The sequence below is a fragment of the Ailuropoda melanoleuca genome, chromosome 6 (genome assembly GCF_002007445.2).
Source record: "Ailuropoda melanoleuca isolate Jingjing chromosome 6, ASM200744v2, whole genome shotgun sequence".
Taxonomy (NCBI): Eukaryota; Metazoa; Chordata; class Mammalia; order Carnivora; family Ursidae; genus Ailuropoda; species Ailuropoda melanoleuca.
In genome coordinates this window covers 128,802,761-128,826,366 of record NC_048223.1, presented here as the reverse complement: position 1 = coordinate 128,826,366, position 23,606 = coordinate 128,802,761, and positions in this window count along the sequence as shown.

The window sequence follows — 23,606 nt, the reverse complement described above, 5'->3', positions numbered from 1 at the left end:
ACAAATAATGGGAATAGTCGCTGCCCCTGAGGGAAGCGTGCAGGGAGTCCTCATCGGCCGTGTTCCTCGACTTACACCGCGTGGCTCGAGGTTCCTGGTCTCAGGACCTGCTCTCAGGAAGCAGACTGAGTGACCCTCACACACCGTTTCACAAGGCACTCATCACAATGTTATCCTAACAGTGAAAAAAGGCAAAAATCGTATGTCCCACAATAGGGGAATAATTACAGTCTGCCGGATCATACGATAGATAATTACATAACCAAATAATTCTTGAAAATTGTCAACGCCTCGTAAAAAATTTTACTACGCAATATTAAGTGGAAAAAATCAGGATATAAAATTGCGCATGCAGTATAATCTCCATGATGTAAATATATGTGCATAAGACCAGAAGAGAATGCACATGAGCCTCCAGTGCTTGCCCCGGCTTACGGCACCGCAGGTCTTTGAAACATGTTTCTTCTTTATATTTTCTCACGAGTGTGTATCACTTTCCAAAAATAATAGGACGGCAGAGAAAGCCAGTGAGCGCCTCCCATAGAGAGCGGAGGGCTCCAGGGCTGAACTTGTGAGCCTGCTCGAGTTTCAAACCCCCAAAGTCACCCTGTAAATCGGCCCCCCCAGACGTGCAGCCGTCATTAGCCTCCCGCAAAAATCAAGTATTTCTGTCCCGTTCTCTATTGGCTAGAAAGGTATCTCATCGTATAACATTACACATTTATAGATCTTAATTTTCCGGGCTGTTTTTCCCCTTTCTTGGTTTATTGTTCTTCAGTTTATCTTATGTTTATGATCGAAACACAATTTTGGGCATTTTTTTTTTCCCCTTAGAAATGACGTGTTATCAGCCACTAGGCAGACGGGGCCCATGGAATCTCGCGAGGGGCAATTCTGGAGGAAGGAGAGACTCAGTCCTGTCCCACGAGGGGACTTTGATCCTGGCCATCTGGGGGCTCACTCTGTGCTTCCTGAGAACCCAGGGCCTGGGTGCATCCAGAAGAGGGAGCGCCCCCTGCTCCGTGCACCTGCCAGCACCTGCCAGCCATGCCCGGATCCAGATTAGGGACGGCCAGTTGTGGGGCTGGGACAGTGGCCGAGAGCCCCCATTTCCACCTGTGAAGTGCCCAGAATGACCAGGAAGATTACTTAGGTCATGGATGGGACGTGTTTTGTAATCTCTGAAGTGTGGCTGCTGGGATTCCAGATGGTGTCCCAGTGGCTCCAGTGGAGAGCAAAATGAGGCCACTGTGATTCATTCTGGGGAACAAAATCGAAGCTATCATTGACTCCTACATACAGCGCATATGTCCAGCCGAGGGATGACGGACGCTCTGCTCTGACTTACTAGGGGAACGAGCTCTTTGGGTCTGGAGGCTTCGGTGTGACCTTTGGAGAGAGACAACTCTCAGGACAAGGACCCTGGGGCTGGCTCCTGAAAGAGACTCATGGTCACCCGGCCAGCTGAACCCTGCAGCAGGCCCTCTGCTGGGAGGCCGGGGCATGGGGGGAGCAGGGAGGGGGACTTGGCCAGCTACCTCTCCGGAAGGCCAGAAACTGACCCCCAGGGGCCCACCCTGCTTCTGGACCCCTTCAGCTGGACTGCCGTCAGCCCACGCTACTCCCTTCTGTCCCCATGACCTCAGGGCCCCCAGGGCCCTCCTTCCCCATCTGCAGGGGGAGCAGATGACCAGGAGGGGCCACCCACAAGGCCGGGACCTCCCACAGCTGTGATCTGCACCGTGGCTCTGAGCGGCAGGAGGTGGGGGTCCTACTGGAACCAAGGAGTGGGTGCAAGGTTGTGCATTCTCCAGCATGGGGTGCCTCCAGCTGCCGAAGCGTCGGTCACTGTTCCCAGCCTAAGTGGCATTGCCTGTGCTGGCCACCGCTGTTCTGTCTTTGGTCCCGTGCTGTGGACAGTGGCCTCCAAAGGAAGGCCTTCCTCCTTCCTTTGTAGAGCACTCCTGTGGAGGGGCTGGACGCCAGCTGCTGGGGGCCCTCCCCCAGAGGCCCTCTCACAGGGAGAGTCAGGATGCTCAGAGATATTTGTCTTCAAGAATGTTCTTTGTGAGGGTGTGAGCCACGTGCCGTGGACTAGAGGAGGAGGACACCGAGGCACTGAGGAAATCTAGGAAAGCTTTCTGTGTTTGCAGCGGGTCTTGAGGTATGCATAGGAGTTTTCCCGGTGGACAGGAAGTAGGCCAGAGTCCCAGGCAGAGCAAGCAGCATGGGCAGAGAGATGGGCTGCTGTGGGCTGCACCATGTGCTCCCACACATGGAAGCAGAGATCTCAGAAAGGGGCCACCAAGCTGGAGGAGGAGAGGGCACCCCGAGTGTCCAGGGTCAGGCTGGGGGAGGGAGGGCAGAGAGAGAAGGAATCTCAAGCCCACTCGTTGCTGGGCATGGAGCCCGACGCAGGGCTTGATTCCACGACACTGAGACCATGACCTGAGCCAGCATCAAGATTTGGCACTTAACCCACGGTGCCGCCCAGATGCCCCATTCCAGTTCCTGTCATTTTACAGCTGGGTCACTTTACAGGGAGACTAATGCGGGCTTCTCGGAGAGCCGCGTGTGGGCCAGCAAGTGCTGGGGACCAGGGCAGCGCCTGAGGGACACAGTGAGTGGGGACGCCTGGGCCTCCGGGCACAAACTTGCCCCAAACCGGACGCATAGCTTCTGTTCTCCAAGGGCGTCAGCACTTCGCCCCCTTTCCCTTCCAAGCACATCACACTCAGGCAAGTCTAAAAAATCCTCTACAGAAAATTCCTTTTTGGAAATCTGAGAACAGACGTCATACCAGCCCCAGAGTTCAGTGGTCCTCCAGTCACTTCTGCTTGGCGTGGGCGTCTGAGACAGGGCTGAACACCTGGTCCCCTGACTCACACCCAGAGCGTTCTGCACACGGTTGTGCCTGATCTTACTGGAAATGGACCTGATGATACAAGCAAATGGCGACATCATGTAAGAAATGTCCTTAAGGGGCGCCTGGGTGGCACAGTGGTTAGACATCTGCCTTCGGCTCAGGGCATGATCCCGGCATTCTGGGATCGAGCCCCACATCGGGCTCCTCTGCTATGAGCCTGCTTCTTCCTCTCCCACTCCCCTGCCTGAGTTCCCTCTCTCGCTGACTGTCTCTATCTCTGTCGAATAAATAAATAAATAAAATCTTTAAAAAAAAAAAAAAAAGAAATGTCCTTAAGCCTCTGTTTTCTCATGCCAAGATGGACTTCCAATTCATGCAAAATAACTGACACCGATCTTAGTTGGGCCAATCACACAGGAAAGCGAACGTTAAGCATGCCTGGCAGGAGGCGTGGATGAGAAGGCCCCCCGGCTGGGCTCCTGTGGCTCAGACAGGAGGCAGCATGTGGGCACGGTGACCTGTCATCTCGGATGTCCAGCTCATGTGGCCTCTCATCTTAGGGCAGTAAATGCTGAAAATGCTGGTTCTTGAAAACCACCACTCCTGATACATTTCCAGAATTTAATTTCGGCTGTTGTTGTCAAGGAGCCAGGGAGCTCCTGGAGTTGAGTGTGGGGACTGGTCAGTGGGCTCACCAGTGAGGACATCTCCCTGGCCGGCGCGCTGCTGGGGACCCACGTCTCAGAAGCGCGCGCAGAGGGAGGGTGTGCGAGCCAGCGGACGGTCCTCACCCAAGCTCGGCAGAATACAGACTCCCCAGAGTCCAGTTCCACTTTCTAATTTAAGGTAGTGGTAGATTGCATACGCAGAGGGCTTGTTTCTCTCAAAGCCACCATCTTGCACAATTATAATTGACACCAACATTGATGGAGTTGAGACCCAGAGCGGTTCCTGCACCATAAAGCTCCAGCTCGCGTGAGGCTTTCAAACCCCACACGCCCCTCCCGAGCCCCTGGCAACCCCCAGCCCAGAATCTGCATCACTCGGCACCTGCCCTTGGGGGTCGGTGTTCTTTTCCTACTCAGTGGGATTTCCTGGGTATTCATGCCGGCCACCATGTGCAGCAAAGTGCATTCCGGCTCCCTGCTGACATGCCTGGCGTGCGGAGGGGACGGTGTGTCCGCGGTTCACCCACCCAGCACATTTGGCTGCCCCCCGTCTGGGCCTGTGTTGGGAAACCACAGACGTGCGGGTGCAGCCTTACACGGGGACCTCTGGGATTGACGTCGCCGAGTGAAATCTCTGGGTCACGTGGGAGCTACACACTTAGTTCTCGCCTTCCTTTTTATAACAGAGAAACTGCCAAACAGTCTGCCGTCGGTGCAGGTATGCTCCCTGCCGTGTTCTGACTCCTTCCCCGGGCCCCACACTCTTCTCTTGTCATCTCCTTTCTGTTTAGAGGACGCCGCTGAGTCCTTCTGCTGGGGTGACACGCTCTGTCCGTGTCCCACCACCTGGGACGGACAGGCGCTCATTGCCCTTCATTCCCGAAGAATGTTTTTGCTGGGAGTGGATTCTGCGTGGGCCGTTCTTTCTTGTCGGGTTTGGAAAACTTAACACCCACGTCCTGTGGCCTTGGTGCTTCTGGAGGAAAACCCTGCTCATCCCAGTGTCTTCCCCCGCCCCCTGTGTAAAATGTCCACCTGCCTTCCCTGCTTCCAAAATACGGCCTTCAGATTTGCTGAGTTGGACCAGGACATGTCTTGATGCGTGTTTCTTTCAGTTTTTCCCATTCAAGATGTGGTCGGGTTTTAAATCACCAGTTTTGTCTTTCGACAGATTAGAGAAGTTTCAGCCCTGTTTCCTTTGAGCGCCTTTCCAGTTCGCCCTCCCCGAGCTGATGCTTTGTTACTGTCCTGAGCCCCGAGGCTCAAGGCTCCTGTCTCTTTTCTCTCTGTCATTCACTGTAGATGATTGTACTGTTTTGCTTTCGCGCTGCACAGAACCTTCTAGGTACGATAGAACCTGATGGGCCCTCCGTCCCCTCCCTGCGGCTGCTGAGAGTTTCACTTTGTCTCGTTATTTTTCAGTCCTAGAATTTCCCTTTGTTTCTTCCATAAATCACCCATTTCTTTGCTGAAATGTTCTCTTCTTTCATTTGCTTGAGGTGTGCTCCTAATAGCTCATCGAGGACTATTTGCGACAACTGACATCACGCCTCTCAATCTCAGCATCTGTTGATTTTGTGTTCTCATTCAGTTTGAGAGATCCCTGGGTCTTGGTATGATGAGCGGTTTTCTACTGGAGCCTGGCCACCGGGGTATTATGTGTGAGATTCTAGATACTATTTAAATATTCCGCGTTGGCTGGTTTCCACTGACGTTGCCTGAGCAGCTTAGAAGGAGGCGATACCAGCTCGTTCATGCCAGGTGGGGACCGAAGTCCATTTCCCATCAGGCTCCATCCATGCACAAGGTGGGGTCCTTGCCACGGCTTGGAGGGGCGTGGTATTCTGGCTCCTGCTGGGTCTTCACGGTTCTTCCATGGTTGGGAGGGGGGGAATCCCTTGTGACGGATCCTCATGACCCCCACGGACCACACTTTGGTGGGGGCTAAAGTCCTGCCTCCCCAGCACACCTCCCCCCGCACCACTCCAGTGAGCAGGGGCCGGGAAGGGGTGCAACCAGGCATGGCCTCCGCTGACACCTTACGGGGGGCAGGCTTGGGGACGGCCCGTGAGCTGGAAGTCTGGCTCCCCACCTGGCCTGGAAGCAGGAGTGGGACCCCGGCTTCTTCAGCTCCAAGTGGGCGCGTGTGAGGCTGAAAGCAACCCCAGAGTGCTCAGCACTGCCTGCTTCCTGGGTCCTGAGAGGCCTGGCCAGGGCACCTTCCTCTTTCCTGGAGAGTCTTCCCCTGTGGGCAACATACATAGCGTCTGGGCTGTTAGTTGTATTTAGAGGATGCGCGGGGAAGAGTACGACGACTCCATCGTGTGGGAAGAGGCCTCAGATTCCTTTTCAAAGAGAAATAGAAGGAACTCTCTCCACGGTTTCCACCGGGCTCCGCCTGCAGGAATGCGCGAGAGGCGGCCCCGAGGTGTCCGCGGCAGGACGAGCCTCTCTTCCCCGGGAAGCTCTCCAGCTGCACCCAACACAGGGACAGTAGGGCCTCTAGTCACAGGGCTCGCCTCGCCCACATGTCAGCCAGACCCGGTGGCGGAGCCGAACCATGAGGGACGTCTTCCCTGTCACATGGCCCCCCGGGCCTTCGCCTCTTTCTCCCCGACGCGAAGCTTCCTGTGAAGCCCAGATTCTCCAAGAGCAGAGGATTTCCATGGAGGAAAATCTCACGTCCTACCTCCACGTCTCGACAAAACTCTTTTGAAAGGTGGTAATCCACGTCTGCCTCTTATGAATGTGGTAATTCCACGGTCGCAGACGAGACATTTTCCAGCTTATTGATGGGGTTTGAGTGTCATCTGATACCTGACCTGGGGCTCCATCCCAGAATCCTGAGATCACGACCTGAGCCGAAGGCAGACACTTGTCCAACTGAGCCCCCAGACACCTCCATTTTCCTCTTTTGCGTGATGCTGGTACACCTCGATAAACTTGCCTGAAACAGAGCTCGAGTCAACGGAAGCCTCTGGAAAGCGACTTATTTATTTTCTCTCAAAAGCAGAAGTTGTGAATGGAGAGGGCTGTGTCACGGAAGCTGAAAACCCCGTGTTGTGTCCCGGACGTGGTCAACAGAAGCCTCGGGCAGAAGCGAAGGAGGTGGTGGAGCACGTCGACGTTCCGCACGTGAATCAGTCATCAAGTCTGAAGTCTCCCGCCCTGCCAGGAAGCCTCCGGGTTACAGAGGACTTTTGATTCAACCTTCCATCCTAACAACAAGAAGACGATAAACGGCAGCAATCTGGGGGAAAGTGCAGACTTCTAACACACATTCTTCCCTCCTTCGCGTTTCTTGTGATGTGGTCACGGTGAGAAAAGACAGCGCCGCGACCGCCCGACTCACCACCTCACCCGCTAATCCGCGAGAACAGTCTTACTTACCCTCGGTGCCGACACGTCTTCTCCCCAGGCTGACACACAGTTTGGGGAAAAATTAGTATCTTCAGGCTGGAAAATATGTATCCACAAAGAGAATTTTCTGTATCAGATTAATTGTGTTTGTTTTAAACAAGTGTGCGTGTGGATTTCCTTATTTTCCTCTGTGTCGAGAGGTGCAACGTTCTCTCCTTGCATTGCCTTGTGCAGACTGCACTCGCCCCGTGACTCTGGGAGTATCGCCGTTCATACGTATGAAGTGTGGGTGCCTGTGGAAAACTTATTTCATAATTTTAGAGAGAACCGAGAACTTAATAATTCTTGATTTAGTAGAAATGACAGTGAACAAGAAATCAATTTCCAATGCATTTTGAATAACAGACTGTTCATAATAAATAATGTGTCTGCTCTTTATTCCCGGGCGTGGGGAGGGAGCTTCAAACACTTTGGGTTTCCGAGTGGCAGGCGTGGACGTCTTTGATATTCATGGTGGCTCTGGGACTACATCTGAACGCCTGCTAACCAGGTGACTCGCGGTGGGACCTGGATAGTCTCAGGGTGGGGCTGGCCCTGCTGGAAGACCAAGTACGTGAGGATGGGGTTGGGGCGCCTACCCAGTGACAGCTGCCCCATGTGGGCAGAAGGAGGGGCTCTGGAGATGGGGTTCCATCCTGTGGCCAGTGATTCAACCAATCATGCCTCTGTAAAGAAACCCCAATAAAAACTCTGGATACCTGGGCTCAGGGGAGTTTCCTGGTTGGTGAACTCACCACCCTCATCACCAGACAGGAAGCTGGCATGTCCTGATTCCATGGGGTGAGCCCCATGCTTGGGGCCTTGCCAGACCTTGTCCATGTGTCTCTTCAGCAGGCTGCTCCTGATCCGTGTCCTTTATAACAAAACCTAATCATCCGTGTGGCACCTGCTTGAGTTCTTCGAGTCAGTCACTCAGTGAATTATTGCAACAGAGAAGGTAATGAAGCACTCAGATTTGTAGCCAGTTGGTTGGACGTGCAGGTGGGCTTGGGGACCCCTAAACTTGCAGCTGGCATCTGAAGCAAGGGCACCGTGCCCTTCACCTGCACTCACCCTAGACTGCTAGCCCCAGAACTGCAGCTTGCGTCCGCCTGTGACAATTTTTGTCTCCAGTGAAGCAGCTGCCTGGATTCATGTGCTCAAAGCGACTAAAGCATGGGATCCAGATCTCTCCTGAACAATAAACATTTATGGGCACCGTGATGCCAAGCCCTGTGTACATCATCCATTCTACCCCTCAGTGATTGGTAACGCGGAACCCGCTAGAGTCCTTGGAACATACAGAAGGCAGCGAACCCTTCACTCTTATTGGAAATAGATGCGTATGTTTAAAATACACAGAGAATGTGGCACAGATGATTCAATATTTGGTGGTGGGATCCCATCAACAAGTTTCAGAGCAATTCAGAAAAGAGGAAGATCTTTTTGGTGCTATAGTGAGCACCTTAATAAGGAGTAGTAAGGGAAATTGTAGGAATTCAATATGGTGACAGGAAGCTCAGGAGAGGTTTGGGGCAGAAATGGAAAGATCATGCTGGTGGAGAAGGAGACCAGCAGGTGAGAAAGGTGGCCGAGGGGGTAGTGTGGGAGGGAGAGAAGTAGCAGGTTTTGCTGATGTTTAGGGTGTGGGGCCGGACGAGGCTCTGTCCTGAAGTCCCCACCCCAAGACGTGTCCACACACCATGATCTCCGGGACCATTCACTCAGCACTTCTGAGAAGCACCATGACCTGTTGTACCCGTGAAGGAAATACTACTGAGACATTATTTTTATGGATGAAGAAACCAAGCCTTGGAGCTTTCTCAAAGTCACCCACCAATGAGGAGGAGGGGAGGGTGTGACCTGGGTGCTCTGACCCCAGGATCTACCCTCTGAACTCTGAGGAGGGAAAGATGCGTCAGTGGTTCCGGAGGACAGGGTCGTGGTGAGTGAGGCCTTGACCTGAGGCTGCGGGGCACTGGGACAGGGCAGGGAGGGGAGGAAGAGATGCGCTAGGGAATTGGAATGCATGTTAGAGTCCAAAGGCTCTGTATGAAAATCATGGAAAGCATTTTATTAGTGACTTTTATATTGATTATATGTTTTAACAAGAACATTCTAGATAAACTGGACTAAGTATTATTGAAATTGGTTTCCCCTATTCCTTTTTTTTTTTTTAAGTGGCTGTTAGAAATGTTAAAAAAAAAAAATGATGTATCTGTTTTGCATCTGTCAGGGAGCAAGACTCCCCGTCCCCTTCTAGGTCCTTCTGGCCGGACTAGAGTCACACTGACATGAGACAGATTCACGGGAGGAAATCCAATGTAATGGCATGAGTGTGGGGAACCCACACACGTGGAAATTCCAGAGACACTCGGGCACGAGGAGGTCCCTGTGTCATCGTGAGCTCAGGAGAAGGGGCTGTGGGTCTAGGACGTCAGAGGGAAGGAACGCAATGCCCAGGAGGGTGAGAAAGTCAGTGTTGGGGTCACAAACATCTGCGGCCGCCGGAACAATGTGGGAACCCGAGGACTGGGATCCGACAGACCCTGCCTGGTACCCCCCCTCCACCCAACCTGGTTCCCATCACAGTGCGGTCACCCACGCCGGCCGCGCTCCTCCTGGAGCAGGTCCTCTATCGGAATTCTTAGGCGGTTGGTTGAGGGGGAGGAAAAGAGCTGGTCCTGTGGCTGCTGGATGGTCTTCCTGCCCAAGTGGCCGGTCCTGGGGACGCCCGCCTGGGGCCCCTACACATCATTACATACCAAATCAAGATATTGTGCTATTTCCATTGTGTCCAATTTCTTTTGTTCTGTGAAGTGCTATGAAAAATCAGACCAGGAGAGGCTCTGAGAGAGGAGCCAGAGGAAAGCCCTGGAAGGGGAGAGCAGGCCCCCACGCAGCTCAGGGCAGCACCCACAGGGTCTCTTTAGCCGGAGTCATCCAAGCACAAGGGATAAGTAATCGAGAAATAGGGTTATTTCCCACCCTCCTTCCCCTGAGCCCCACTGGGCCCATTGGCTGTGTCCCTCTATTGGCAGGAGAGCAGATTAACTCAGTGGGGGCGCAACCCGGGACAGGAGCTGCCTCATTATTGTGTGTGTGATGCTAAGGGAATTGCTGGGGGGCCGGCCTCGGTGGGGTCGGGGCTGGCCTGGAAATGCTTTGCCTTAGCTCAGGGAGCAGAAGCAGGCTTTTCCAACAAGCAGATGAAACACGAATTCTTCAGGAAGATAATTTACCCTTTAATCTAAATGTCCTGCTTTTCCTTAAAGTGAAAACAGGTGTGTCCTTCCTGTTGTGCAAATGCAGGCGGGGAGCCCGACAAGAGGCGCTGGGCCGTCCCTAGGACCGGCCTCATATCTGGGGTCTGCCCCGTGCCGCAGAGTCACGGGGAGATGTGGACTGTGCTGGGGTCAGTTCTGCAGGGCAGGGCCCTGTGCATGGGTTGAAAGAACCCAGCAGAGGGGGGTTGCCCTTCGGGGGGAGCGGAGGTGATGTCCACTTGATGCCGGGGCCTCAGCCACCACGGTGCCCGGTGCTTCAGGGCGCGAGCGAGCATCCCTCACTGCGTGCACCGCCTGCCCCCCACTGCTAGGGCCAAAATCGCGGTAGGGCTGCCAGCAGGAGACTCGACACCAGCGCATCTCCCACAGTCCTTCACTGCTTCTCCAAGTTCAGAGGAGGGAAGACAATGTCCAGTTTCCTTCCTGACAGCTCTCCCACGTCACGCAACCACAAAATTCTGCTGCCCGCTTGAATCTCAGGTTCTCGTATGAGAAGCTTCACCCTTCCTCACAGTCACCTTGAAGACCTTAGAATTTGGCTGACATTGTTCTTCTTGGCCATAATTCCAACCTTTATCCAGGGGGGCCCCGTCCCTATGAGTGAGCCATCCTAACCCTGGCCCCAGCGCCTTGTCCACGGTCCCCTCCATCACACGCGAGCCACCTGCACCCACTTCTGTCTCAGGGGGACTGGCAGCTCTGAAATCTGAGCCCCACATGTCCTAGCAGCTCTGTCTGCTTGTCCTTGCTCCCACCCTGCCCTTCGGGTCGCACTGCGGGCAGCGGTCCTCCATCCTTCTGCTTGTCTTCACCTCCTTCCCCACCCAGTCAGGACCAGCAACACATCACTTTGTCTGAGCCACGCGTCCTGCCCTTCCCCTGCCCAGGAAAGGCTGTGTCCTTTCTCGGCTCCCATATCACCTGCCAGGCAGTGGGGAGGGGAGGAAAAAGAAAGGCCTTTTAGAAAGACAATAAATTACAAATATAAGGTGTGTACCGAAGTGTGTATGCATAATGACAAATGGCAACAGATTACAAATCTAAAACAATAACAACACAAGCACCACACTCTTCCCCAAATATCCGTCATGCGTGTATTAGCTGCCTGACGCCTTCGTGGTCCTTTTTAGTTTCACTGCATTTCTGGTGCGTAGTCCTGTGTGTCAGCTGACGTGCCTTTCCAAGACATTCGCTACGGAAATAGAAAAATGAATCTGTCTTCTCTCTCGCACAGTGGATCAAAAGTTGTTGTTTTTTTTAAATGGGTAGTTTAGAAACATTACTTTGAGCTCCTCAACTTCTTGGGGGTGCCATGTACTTTTTTAGGACCGTTGTTCGATTAGGGAGTCTCCTTAGGCTTCCTTCACGTGCGGACTGTTGTACTTTGGGGCATTCACACGTAGCCGCTAATCTCAAGTACCCACTGACACTGTTGGCTGGTGTGTCACTGACACCTGTGGCCAGGGTCTTATGTTTTCTCCACCGATATAAACCTTCCATTGTGCAATAAGCAGAGAACATAACTATTTTCCCAGTGTTTTTATATGACTGCATGAATATAATGTGTTACGTTGATAATGAGGCTTTATACAAGTAGGTTGTAGTCCTGCTAATTCAGGTCCTGTAGAATAGGAAGTTTGATAAATTATATTTCATGTTATTTCAGTCAAAAGTAATTATACTTTTCTATTCATACATAGGTTTGTATATATCTATCATGTACATAATTATTTTTATTGAAATTATATGAAATAGAATACGTACAGAGAGTAAATATAGTCTATCCATCCAACCATCCATCCATCCATCTATCCATCCATCCATCTACCCATCCATCCATCCATCCACCCACCCATCCTTCCATCCATCCATCCATCCATCCATCCATCTATCCATCCATCCTTCCATCCATCCATCCATCTTCCAACCATCCATCCATCCTTCCATCCATCCATCCATCTTCCACCCATCCTTCCATCCATCCATCCATCCATCCATCCATCTATCCATCCATCCACCCATCCATATATCCATCCATCCATTCATCCATCCATCCATCCATAGGGAACACATCTCTACGGCACACTCTTACTGTGTGTGCTCAGTGAGTGAAGACAATCTGACAAGACACAACTCCCCTCTTCACTAGGTGTCTATGAAAACTGATTCTCACCTTAAGAGTTTTACCCATATAGTGGTTGGGGGATTTACCCCCAGACCAGCTTCTGTCTCTGTACATTTCTAACCTTTCCCTTCTCCCACTAACCAGACTGCCAGCGCTGGGTGCCATGAGCCATGTTGACGCTGCCCGGAACCCCGGCCCTGCATCTTGGCGTCCGCATACCTGAGCACTCGTCCCATGGGAAGGGCCACTTCCTCAAAGCCATCCGGGCACCAGGACGGAAGCTAACTGTAAGTCCACAAATATGCCTCATTAAGCTAGTGATTTCCAGTTTCACTCTTCCTTAATTGGGTCCCGCAGTCTGCACATCTGACCCACCACTGTCACACGGCACGGGGAGAGCGGCAGAACTTTTACGTGAGCATGTGAGCACACCACTGGGGTCCTCCCGCCAGGCTGTGGGGTGATGAATGCAAGTGTGGCTTTATGGGGCTCCTTCTGGGGACCCTCTGTCCTGGCATCTAACCGCAGGCCCTCCTGCCGGGCCCTCTGCCCCCTCCTTCTGGGCAAGCCTCGCCCTTCCCATCCCGAGCCTGCTCCGGTCGTGCTCCAGGACGGCAGCCTGGCGCTCTGTGGCAGCGTCACCCCATCGGCATCCCTGCCCCGCGCCTCTGTCCACAGACTCCTTCCCGCAGCGGCGCCCGGCTCTGGTTCCCCTCGCCCTTCTCCTTTCCCGCAGAAACAAGCCTCCCAGAAGGTAATTCTTGTGTTAGGCAGTCTGTCCCTGCACAGGCCTCAGGTTGACACCTGCAAGAGGATTGATGTAAACTGTGGACCCTTCACAGAGCCCCAGCCAAACACCGTCCTTGAGGTGGGGTGACCGTGAACACTTGCAACACCCAGGACAAAACATTGGACTGTTTACAATAATCAAATTATCTTGGGTGTTTAATATGTTTTTCCTTCCTGCTTTCGTTGCCCTGTTTGTTCGTGTGTTCCTCCTGCCTTTCTGTGTGCGGGGCCTCTCCTGTAATTCAGTGCAAATTAACTCTTGGATGCAGATTAAGCGTAAATTATGTATATACTTACGTGGCCCCGGTGTACTGTAAGGATAGCCCCCCAAATTAAACCCTGTAGGCTCTTCCTTGTGCAAACTGTTCTCCCCTCTCCTTCTTTCTTTTTCTTTTTCTTTCTTTCTTTCTTTCTTTCTTTCTTTCTTTCTTTCTTTCTTTCCCTTGGATGTAGTCTCTTTACGTAGGTTAACATTTTTTAAAAATTACTCAGAAATAGGCAGAACAAATTATAGCAGGTAGGGAAAGAGCGCTAATAGCAGTTTTAATGAAAATAAGAAACAAATTCAACATGCTGGTAAATATATTGGGTCAGGCTTTGATTTTTAATTAACAGTCTTTTAAAGCAGTTTCATGTTACAGATACTGAGCAGAAAGCACAGAGCCCCCGTTGGGCCTCGCCCCAATAGCCCCTCAGTGGCCCCTACTGACCCTTGGCATCCGCGAGGTCGGTCTCCACACCTGGTGAGCCACGGACTCTCCCCGGCGCTTACTTCCCACTCTCAGTTAGCTGTTCTCACAACTGTCCTGCCACCTGCAATCCTCAGGTAGCGACTGCCCGCGTTTGCCACAGATGCTGTCAGGGCACCTGCCCAGGCCCCACGGAGAAAGGGACGAGGGCAGGAGCCGTGACTCCTGCGTCCACTGCTGGCTTCCTTACCCAAACTGTGAAGCTTCTGGACGTGTCACCAGCTCTCACGGGTCTCAGGAGCTCCTCTGGGTGCCCCACGCACCGCCCTCCACACTGGCTGCCGGGCCACCGAGCTACGACCTGGTGGAGGGAATGATCCGTGTGTGTGAAGCCCATGGCGGTGCTTCCAGGGTGGGCCTTCCCAACCTAAGAAAACCCCAGTCTCTTCCTGCCACTCAAATGACATCCACAGCGTTGTGTCAAACTAACGTATCGACAACCTGATCCCAGCATCTCTGGAAGTATTTGTCCTTCACTGGGGTCTCAGTAGATAAATATGGAATGAGGGAGACAGTAAAAAAACAACAATGCATCCTCGGAAGGTACCTGGTTTGGTCCAGGAGGGGCCGTCACTGCTGGCCGCTGCTCAGCCCTCTTTGTCTCCTTCAGTCCCACGGGGCTCTCCCCTCCAGAACATGTCCGATTGAACTTCTAGTCATGAAGACAAGGCCAGTGGAGACCATGTTTCCTTTGCAGACCCGTTGTAAAGTGTGGGTCTGGTGCCTGGCTGTTGTGAAGGGCCTGGTAAGACCACATGCTGGCTGACGAACCATACGCAGGCTCCCTTCGCCCGCCCGGATAAGCGGGCGAGCAGTTGAAACAGGCCCGAGAACCACAGGTGACAGGCAGGGGCACTTGCTCCACCCCCTCCGGTTGTCGGGGACGATGGCTGGGCCCAGGGCCTGTGACACGTCAGCCCCACCGCAGGGTTGGGGGACACTCCCAGCCCCAGCGCGGCATCCTACAGATGCCTTCCCATCCTCCTCTGGCAGCCCCTTTTTCGACGCCCATCATCCCATGTTCTCCCATTTCTCCTTCTCTGGCGGGCGAGTCCTTGCAATTCGCCTCATCGTTTCTGCCGCGTGGCTCCTGTCAGCCGGGAACGAGGTGGCTCCCTATGGACGAGGCAACTGTGTCTGGCCGTGGTCAGACCCAGTGTCGGGGACACTGGGAGAGCGCCCACCCCCACCAGGCGGCCTTCCCGGGTGACAGAGGCTCCGGGCACAGGGCGTCCATCCCTCAATGGGATGTCCTGCTGGGCTCCCGACGTCCTGTGTCCCCTGGGACTCCAGGAATCAGAGCGCAGACCCACCGCGCTCTGGCTCTGCGTGTATGTGGAGCTGCCGGGAGGGCTGGGGCAATGAGGAGGCAGCAGTCGGGGACGTGTTATTGAGAGGCACGTTTCTCGTGACTCGGATCTGGGGCACCGGCCCGTTTCGCTGGGGACTGTGGGCAGATTAATGACAGGGAAGTGGGGGAAATCTCACTGGGTGACACACAGCGTAGTTTATCTTCATGCCCCCAGAAGAAAGCCTTCCATGAATATGCATTCTAGACTTGAAGGCTTTTGGGGTCACATTTGTTTCTTTCAGATAGGTAATCACATTGAGATGGGCCTTACAGCAAGCAGGAAGCACAGACTTCTTCGGGTGTCACAGAAGCTTGGAACTAATCTGTGACTGATTGCGGTGTTTAACAGGAAAGGAACTAAATAAGGAAAAAAAAGAGTTCTAGCCAAACTGGCCATTTGCATAATTTTATCCGACCTCTAATTAGTTGAACGTATATTTTATGGCTAAAGTGCATCCGTCTCGGCCAGAGTTCAGACAGTCGGAAGGCGGAGGAGGTGAAACGCATCTTCTCCGGTCGCCCTTCACCCCCAGAGACAGTCTGCAAGTGCCAGGCACAGAGCAGGCACCAAATATATACTTGTTTTAAAAAATAGAAAATCTGTTCTGTGTTCCTGGTCACACATGAGGTACGAGCTTTACCCATTTTCCTTATTTGAGGATTACTCGCGTGGAGTCTTCCGCGTTCCGGGGTCACAAGCTGCGCCTCCAGGAAGGCCACACCAGAAGCTGAAAGCTAGAAACTTCAAGCTAGAGATCCCTCCCTTTCCCACTCCTCCTGCTCCCCTCCCTCGCTTCCCTCCCTCCCTCCCTCTCAATCCCAATCCCAAGGAGACACCTAAGGAAGGACAAGGTGACCCTTCCCTACACTGTAGGCTGTGGCTGACTTTGCCGTAGGCCACCGGCACGACATGGGCTGGAACAGGCCTTCCCCAGCTTGCAGGGGACCTGCCTGCTGTCTCCCTGCCGGCACCCTGGCTGCTCTGACCCCAGGCAGACTCCCCCGGGGCACCGGAGGTGGACAGAGCCGCCCATCACGGGCCTGGGAGCTACAGGAAAAGCCTTTCCTAGAGCCGGGTCACCTGCTGTGCATCCAAGGACATGGGTCCCGAGAACCAGCAGCAGGCCTGGCTCACACCAGGCTCTCTCTCCACAGATGCCGGCTTTCCTCCTCCTGCCCTGCGATCCCTTTCTGTGACTATAATTAGTGCACCATTCCAGGTAGGTGATCAGGAGACGCTCAGCGGCCCCCACTCAGGTGCTCTGGCAGGTGAAGAAGGGAGATGAAAACATCTGTTCTTGTTGCCATGGCGACTGCAGGAAAGGGGGGACAATGCGAGCTTCTTGTTGTGCCTTATGGGTCCCCGTAACCTGGGGAGGCCTGTGGCTCCCTGGAGATGGCAGCGCGGCCGGGACAGGTGCAAGCCCGCCCAGACTCCTCCCAGCACGTGCAGAATGAGCAGCACTGCCCTGGGGATGGCCACAGGGGAGGCTGGGTCACTTCCTGGGGAACCCAGTGTCCCTTCTGTACCAGCATCTGGTCAGTCTTCTAAGGCATCCTTCAGACTGTTCCAGGACCAAAATTCTTACGTAGCTTCTCGTGGACTAACGTTGCCAAGGCAAAGAGATTCCAGTTCACCTGCCCACCCAGTGAGGGGCGGTGGCTTCCTGGCGCCCTGCATGGGAGACCCCATCCCAGCTGCCCTCTTACCTCAGACTCTGACCTTCCCTCCACCTGCTCCCTGCTCCCCATCTCTGTGTCTGCCCATCCAGAGCCCACTGTCCTCTGGGGCGTCCTCAAGAGCTCGAGGCTGCAAATCTCCCAGCACCTCTGGATGGAGTCACCATCGGCTGGATGTCAGGGAGAGGCAGGAAGCAGCTTTTCCATCTCTTTCTTGATCTGAAAGAGGCTTCCAGGGCACCGAGGGGCACAGCGGCTTACAGGAGGCTGGCATGCGGGAAGGTGAAGTTTCAGCTCCCTCCCAGGACATCAAACAGTACAACCCCCAAACTCCCTTTTCATTCTTCCATTAAAAAATGAGTCATAATCGTTTATCTTTCTTACCTGTTGTCATTTCTCAAACTCCGCAAGCTGGTTTCCCTTCCAGCATCTACCTGGAGCAAATCCATTCAGATAAGGAGACACTCCCGGCATGGCCGGCTTCAGCCAGCATGGACAGCTGCTTCCCGTCTGTCCCAGAGACACCCCAGAGCCTGTAATGGGAACGAGAGAAACGCTGGCGCGCAGGTGAGCCCTGGAGCACGTATCTACCCTATACCCCCTTTAAACTCTATGTGGACACTATGGCATCCATGGCCTGAAAAAGGCCTGGTGACCCCAGGCTCAGACCCCTCAGGAATGCCCACCAGTGACCCCACCAAGCAAACCCCCAGGAAGAGAGCTAGCCAAGAAGAAGAAGAGCCTGATGGGAAGAGGAGGGCGATGAGGAGGACCCATGATGGCCTTAGTTCAAGTGCAGCTTTCAGCGCTCTTCTGAATAAGCCTCCCTGAAATGCGACCCACGAGAATCCTGCAGAAGCTGGGCCTGGGATGCTCGAATGGGAGGCGCGAGAGGAGGGCCGGGCGAGGCATGGACTGCAGTGCAGGCTCCAGGCGCCACGCCGGGCAGGGGCTCCCTCCCCCGGTTGCTGCTAGGGTTCACTGCAAGGAAGCTCTTCTCCAGCAGAGACCAGCCTTGCTTAGTTTCCCTCCTGCCCCATCCTCTGTCCCCCACCCCCATATCTCAAGAGGGACGTGCACAATACATCAGCTGACCCCTGATCTTGTCTCCAGGGCCGCTTCCTGGAGCCAGATTTGGGCCGGCAGCCGCTAGGCTGATTTTACAGGCTTTGGGTCTTTAGAGGATTTCTTCGATTGCATCGTAAGTGTTTGAGGTTCTCACATCTCGATGCTCCGTACAAAGCTCTCCTGGTGCCAGAAAGGTGAACAGCTGAGCTATTAGCCCCCCACCATGACAAACGACGGCTGTAGACATTCCCAACCTGCTCTCTCACCCGGATGCACGAGGGGGTCTAAAATTAGGACGCTGGAGTCTGATTATGAACCTTTGACACCATTAGCATTAATATTCAAAATGCATTTCCATCCAATCTGCAAAGTAATCTAAATTGCCCTGTGAAAGCAGGGCCTGTGTCTTTGGAAGACGGCCATGTGGAGCGAAGTCCCCAGGGCACCCCCCCCCCCGCCCCCGCAGCTTTGCTGTTTGCATGAGTACTGGCCTCTGTTCACTGCTCTCCTGTTAGCCACAATTAACCACATGGTGAACTCAGATCAGTGTCTCTGGAGCGGCAGCCTGGTTTATAAAGACTGCACTCATGCTGGATCCTTTCAAATCCATTACAAATACCCTCCTGAGAGATGGCGGGGGCGGGGGGGGGGTTCCAGCAGCAGCTCCTCTGCAAAATTTACTCAGCTCGAGGGCTTTTTACCTGAGGGGACACCCGAGTCACCCAGGGTTGGCCCCAATTCTGGGCCCAAGAAGAGCTGGTGAGGAATTCAGAACTGGAACTTTATTATGGTCCCTAGCTGGGCAGAGTCAAACTCAGCCGTAGGCAGAAGGAGCCCTGCCCAGGGGACCGCCCCAGTCTTCTGCTTTGTCACTTAGAGGGGACTCTGTGTGTCCCTCTGGAAGCACAGCTCCAGCATCTCACCTCCATCCCTTGAAGTATCTGTCATTCTTATTTAGAAACGTTGGGTAGTATCAGGTTCACAATTGATTGCTGTGGCCTTTGAAGCCCTTCCTTCCTTCATTCACCATCGGGAAGGCACACACAGCTGGGTTTTCTTAGGACAGGCGTTTTCTATTGGGCTTACGAATGTGAACTTTTGGACTGAAGGGTGGTGACTAATCCATGTGCACCAAGCACCTCACTGGCCAGCACGGGGCACCTGTCAGGACACACTAAAATGTAAGTGGAAGAAAACTCAAATAATGTCTTAAATTAGGAGGACATTTACTTTAACAAGAAATCTGAAGGTACCAGGTACCAGCTTGGGTTTGGTAGTTTTCCTGTTCTTTTCTCCCCCATTCTTGCCTTGGTATTGTTCTGTGAAACATTTCCCCTCATGATCCCAAAACAGCTGCCATATCTCCTGCCATCAGATCTTCATAGTAATATCCAAATCTGGTAAAGAAAGGGAAACAGGAACCAGCCAGGTAGTGGTAGTTCTTGAATATAGCAGGGAGGCAAATCTGAAAACAGCCAGTAGCTTACACCTTATGTAAAAATACAAGCAAAATGGGTAATAGGTCTGAATGGAGAATGGAAAACTACAACGATTTTAGAAGAAAATATAAGAGAAATTCTTCTTGACCCAATGTTAGGCATGACCCCGAAGGCACAACCCATAGAAAAACTGATAAATAGAACTTCATCAAAAATGTTGGCTCTGTGAGAGATTGATAAGAGAGTAGAAACAGAAGCCACAGCCTGGGAGAAAATACATTCAAGTTGTGTATCTGACAAGACTGTATCTAGAATTTATGAATAATCCTCTGAACACAACGAGAAATCAAGCAATCCAAGTAGAAATTGGGCAAGACTTGAGCCAACACTCGACCGAAGACTCACAGACGCCCCTTCTCTAGAGAGCAGATGTTGAATAAACAGATGGAAAGGTGTTTCACATGATTAATCATGAGCAATATGCAAATTACCTCCAGGACGAACGCACTTTCCCACCTGTTAGGATGGACAAAATAACCACTGCTGGGGACAGCACGTGCTGACACGGATGTGAAAGCTAGAGTTCCCGTATGCTGCTGGGAGGAATGCAAAATGGTGCCTCCATTCTGGAAATTGTTTGGTGGCTTCCCATGAAGGGAGACAAACAAGGGTTTGTGGCCCGGCAATCACACTCCTAGGTGTTTACCTTGGAAACATGAAAGCTCATGTTCATACAAAAACCTGCTCCCAGATGTTCACGGCAGTTTCATTTGTAGTTGCCCCAAATCTGAAACAGCCCAAACGCTCTCCGGGAGATGAACGGCTGACTAAGCGGGTAGATCCGCGCAGTGGACTGCGGCCCCGCGACAGGAAGATGGACGAACTACGGCACACAACACGGACAGGCTCCTGCACTCCTCAAGCAGTTGCCCACCGTACAATTCCATTTTTACCATATTCCAGAAGTGACCAGGGTGCGGCCTGGAGAATGAACAGCGGCGGCTGGGGGTCAGCGTGGCCGTTCAGGGGAGTGTCTGTGGGGCAGTGGAAATAGCCCCGCATCTTGGCCGCGCCGACAGTGACTCGAACCCGGTATGTGAGACGTCTTCAGAGGACGATCTGTCAAACACTTAAAAAAAGGGAGGGTCTACGTAAAAACGGATAAACCCAAGTCTGAACTGTATTTGAGTCCACCGCACTAGACCAATGCCAGCTGCCTGGTTTGGACAGACGCACCGAGACTGTGTAAGACGCACACTTGGGACAAGGGGAGGGGTATTCAGGAGCTCATCGTGTGACTGTGGCAACGTGGTGTCAGTCTGAAGCCATTTCAAAGTTTAATTCTGTATATTTAAAGCCGGTGTTCCACAGATTTCTGCTTCTCATGTGCTGGAACTGGGTCATATGCTGTCTCAGCGCCATCTCGGGGCTGGAGGAGACAGACCACAGGGTCAGCATGAACAGACCCCAGTTTGATCTCCAAGTGGGCGTGTTGCTGTCCGAACCCCATCAGGGTTATGTGACAAGAAAGAGGGGCCCAGGGACTTCACGTCGCGTGGGTGCAAGACCCCTGAGACAGAGCCCGGTGGGTGGAAGGGGAAGGCTGGGGACCAGTGCCCCCGTCTAACCGCCCTTCTGGGAGGCAGAGCTCTGCCTGAAACGCCCTCGTTCCTTCAGCACAAAGTCGGTCGTTGTGTGCAGCTCTGACTTTGCCCACCGTGGGGATGGGCTCCGTTAGCTCTCTAGAGCCAGCCCGGGGCCAGGCCAACTCCCAGCCAAGGCGGAAACCAGGGAACTTGAAATTCTAACAGCAGCTTCAGGCATAGCTGGATTCAGGGGCTCAAATTATGTTCTCTCTCTGTGTGTCTCCATCTGTCTCACAGTCTGTCTCTGTCTCTCTCTCTCTTTCGTCCTCCTCCCTACTCCTCATCCTCGGTTCTGCTTCTGTCCTCAAGCTTTCTCCACGTGGAGGGAAAGATGGTTGCTGGTAGCCCGAAGTCTACATCCTTGTGGATTTTGACCCACAAGGGAGAGGAGCGCCCCACACTGCCCAGCACGAGCTCCAAAGGGCCAGGTTTGCGTCCTCTGGACAGACTGAAGTCATGGGCTGGGGCCCGTGAGGACCCACTGGAACCACATTCGTGCATCACTCAGCATTTACTGAGCCTTGTCTCCACAGGCAGCCGCTGGGCTAGGTGTTGGCGACTGTCGCGAGCAAGACAGACAAGCAGAGGCTTGGAGGAGACATGCCTTCATGAAGTCCACCTCTTAGTCCGTGAGCAAGATAAATAACCACGGAGATGGCTTGAGCGGGACCGCACAGCAGGAAGGTGGGGTGAGTGTGATGTGGGACTGACGTGTTAGGAGTGGGGGAGTGGGGGCATCACCAGGCAGGGACACCTGGGAAGGGCATCACCAAGGGGGGGGGGTCCCTGATGGAAAGGAAGCAGATCAGACCCAAGTAGCCACCACCACCATATGCCCCAAGTCTGCTCCGCACTGACATGAAAGGCAGGAACGTCGGCCAGTGCTGGGGCAGGTGACCCCGGAAATGTCTGGAGCCAGGACGGTGGCTGCATTTCCCTCACCTTTGAGGACAAGGCCACCATGAGCTCTGAGATATGCCAGCTGTCCTTCCCCATTCCTGTCCCCCTGAGCTCAAGTGTGACAGGGACAGGGCTTCCCAGCAAGAAATAACGCCAGTCCACTTTGAGGAGAGCAGTTTAGAGAAACCGTGACGTACTGGGCACAACGATTACCAAGGAGGACCCCGGGCCCCCAGCCCGGCCGTGCCTGGTGCACACAGGGAGCTCAGGCCGCTCCTGGGACAAGCACAGAGTCAGGGCCATCGCCATTGTGACGTCGTGGGCCCCATGCACAGACGGGAGGGCGTGTCTGAACGACTTGATGCAGGCCTTGGCGCGCGGTGTTGGGGTGACCTTGGGAGGTGGGGGATCACCCGCGGGAAGGCTCGTGCGGCAGAAGCTGCGGGAGGCGCACAGCGTGCAGGCGTCTGCCTGGGGCCCCTCCAGCTGCCTTCAGGCCCGGGATCTTCATTTTAAAGACGGGCCACCGGGAACGCGTGGAGAAATCGCACCGTGAATGCTGACAGAGGCCGCTTCTCCGCCAGAGAAAGCTCAGGGCGCTGCACTGCCGCCCGCCGAGGGAGAGGCCCCGGCCAGATGCCCGCTGTTCCTGCTGACCTTCAGAAGCGTTACCTGTCGGTTGAAGGCTCTCTGTCTGAGGTCGGGGGGCCCCCACCCCCACCTCTCGCGCCGTCTCCGGAGGCTCAAAGGATTCTGAACAGGGAGGGGCTTCCGAGGGCTCGCACTGCCCCAGCCTCAGCGCACGTCAGTGATACGTACAACCTGGACAAAGGAAGCCGGAGAAACAGCGAGGCCCAGAGACGATGGTAATCCGTTTCCCCGTGTTGGAGATAGAACAGAAACAGAGACGTGACAGACAGACTTGCGAAGGCTTTAGAAGAATTTTTAGGAGAGTATCCTGGACCCGATGTACCAAACAAAAATCAGAGAAGGGAAGGTCACCGCGGTAACATCGCAGTGTTTCCAACAACAGACAGTCCCGTAAACAAATTCAAGTGCCAGGAGCCGCGGGCGTATCTGTCGCACACACAACCGATGCCCGAGATAAATAAGGCTCGACATTCAGTGTGAAAAAAGGGCAAAGCCTCATAGTCAAACCGGTAACTTACAGATGAGGAACCGCGAGCAGCCAAAACCCCGCGATGAGTTTCTGAGCCTCCCAGGGACCCGGGAAACGCACGTTCAGTTAAGAAGCCGTCCAACCGCGCGGGTCTGAATGAACATCTGACGGGAAAGGTCTGTGACAGGAGCCGTCACACGCTGATGGGGGAGGTAAGTGTGAGCCCGTCCTGGAGCAACTTAACAAAGACTAGGAAAGTTGGAGATGCCCGAAACTGTATTTCTGAGCAAATATCTGTTAGAAAGAACCCCTTCCACGTGCACATGGGGACACACATCAGGATGTGTGTGGTGATGTGAAAAACTGAGAATAATTGAATTTCCATGAATGAGAAAACAGGTTGATAATTCACGGTCGGTTCATAGGATGCCCCCCACGCAGCAGTTTCGATACACGGTGTGGAGCCGCAAGTGTCAGACATCTGACTCTCCAGAGCAAAGCCAAGGGGCACGGCGATGT